The sequence below is a fragment of the Bison bison genome, unplaced genomic scaffold (assembly GCF_000754665.1).
Source record: "Bison bison bison isolate TAMUID 2011002044 unplaced genomic scaffold, Bison_UMD1.0 scf7180017864035, whole genome shotgun sequence".
NCBI lineage: Eukaryota > Metazoa > Chordata > Mammalia > Artiodactyla > Bovidae > Bison > Bison bison.
The window spans coordinates 1,220,864-1,223,210 of record NW_011494607.1 but is presented as its reverse complement, the minus strand read 5'-3'; the positions used below and the strand labels follow the sequence as shown (position 1 = coordinate 1,223,210).

General features: G+C 41.7%; 1 pseudogene; it reads right to left on the bottom strand.

The window, feature by feature from the left end:
* Positions 1–311: 311 nt before the first annotated feature.
* LOC104984742 lies at positions 312–702 on the bottom strand (annotated as a pseudogene).
* Between the last annotated feature and the right edge of the window lie 1,645 nt (positions 703–2,347).

Below are 2,347 nucleotides of genomic sequence, written 5' to 3'. Positions count from 1 at the left end.
GCAATAACTAAATTTGAACATCAAGCATTCTGATGAGGACAGCATCTCATCAATTTGAAGTGTTTTCTAAATATGCAAAGTGATTAAAATATATAAGTTAAAGGAGCATTTCAATCCCAATTTTTTTTTTTTTTTTGCCAAAAAATATTTTATTGAGAATCAGGGATGCAGCCATAAGAGAGGGAAGCACACAGGACTGCAAACTAAAACCTAATAGCCAGCAAGGGCCCTTTGGGCCAGGAACACTGCTTCCTGGGGTCCTCACAGTCTCCCACCAACAGACTGGGCAGCCAGGGGAGGGGGCAGTGGCTCTAGTGTCCCACAGAGTGAGAGGATATACGATGCGTCATTATGAGTGACAGGGCAAGGAGGTAAAATGGAGCAGGGTCTATCACTGCCGAAGACCACCCCCTCCTCTCAGAGCCAATACCAGATGGAGGACTGAACCACTTAACAGCTTGTAATCAGCTGATGTCTTCTTGACGTTTATCTGTCTACCACTGTAGGTGAGCCTCTGCTGCTCTGGGGGAATTCCCTCTTTCTCCTTCACACGCTCTTTGATTTGTTCCACCTTGTCTGTGGGTTCAGTGTCAATCTCAATCTCCTTTCTGGTCAGCGTCTTCACTTTAATTAGCATCTTCCTCTCCATTTGGGGCTGCACACAGATAAATTGCTGCTTCTACCGCTGCTGTCGCCGATGCCTCTCTCAGTCCCAATTTTTGATAGTAAAGCATTTCTGAATTTCATGCAATAAAAGGACCTTACTTGTAACATTTTCTCATAAAACTTTATGTGATTCAAACCACCAAATAGATTTTATCCAAAGTAAATTTAAAAATAAATTGTGTTTGAAATTCATATATAACAGCTAAAGATGAAAAGGAATATATATATGACACTGGATCAAAGCAGTTAGTGAGTTATAAATGCCAAGTGTATTAGGTGTGGTGTAACAAAACAAAAGTAGAAAACATAATTTAGTTCTCAAGATAATTCATACATGTATAAATTCTGTGGTTCAAGCCAATATCTCACCAGTAGAAAGATGCACACATTATGGTGAAGGTGTTGCAAAATGCTCATTACATGGGTTTCTTTGATGGACAAGCAATGTCTCCATGTCACTATATAGTCCAGTTCTAATCATTTCTGACTTTCCAAAAACCATGTTTTGGGACCATGCTATTTTACTGACTTGCAAAATTGTCTTGTTGTTCAGCCCGTTAGTCATGTCTGATTCTTTTGCCACCCCATGGACTGTAGCCCGCCAGACTCCTCTGTCCATGGAATTTCCCAGGCAAGATTTCTGGAGTGGGTTGCCATTTTCTCCTCCAGGGGATGTTCCTGACCCAAGGATCAAACCCACATCTCCTGCACTGGAGGCAGATTCTTTACTGCTGAGCCATCGGATAAGTGAAGTAAGTGAAATCGCTCAGTCGTATCTGACTCTTTGTGACCCCGTGGACTGTAGTCTACCAGGCTTCTCAGTCCATGGGATTTTCTAGGCAAAAGTACTGGAGTGGGTTGCCATTTCCTTCTCCAGGGGACCTTCCCGACCCAGGGTTCCAACCTGGGTATCCCACAAGGTAGGCAGACGCTTTACCTTTTGAGCCACCAGGGAAGCCCAGGAGCCATCGGATAAGTCCCCAGATTGTCTTAACTGGGTTTCATTGTTACCTTACTTCTTACTGAGAGACATTTCAAGAAATACTAGTATGAGCTGACATTTCTGAAAATGTTGCCTTCTTTATCTCCTACTGCCTCTTCAACTAGAAAAGTTCCCTGGGGAACTTTTTTCTTCTGTAAAGGAAATGAGATCTTTTTTTTTTTTCCTTCCTTTTTTTGCTTTGTCTTCCTGGAAGCTCAGAGCCAAAGTTGTTCTCAAAATATAACAGCTCTGTTGGATCTTAGAACCTACTTACATGTATTTTCCATTGTGTTCTCTTTTTTCCTCCCCTGGACCTGTTTTCACTTTAGAATGTAATGAATTCTTTGTAGAAAGGTCATGGCTGGAGAGCTAGCTAGCTAGCTAGATGTGATTGATAGATCTGAGGAACATGGTAGGAATCAGAGTTAGTTGAGGTTAATAAACAAAGTCTACTGGTATGAATCAGAGTTAGTTGAGGTTAATAAACAAAGTCTACTGGGAGAGAACAGGTTATTAAAAGTAATATTTTATGTCAATGGTAAAAGTGTATGTTTGTTCACTAGTGAAAATGCAGACAAATGAGAAAAACATAGAATTTCCACAATCCTACCAGCTAGGTGGATCAGATGGCAAAGAATCTGCTGCAATGCGGGGGACCCAGGTTTGATCCCTGGGTTGGGAAGATCCCCTGGAGGAGGA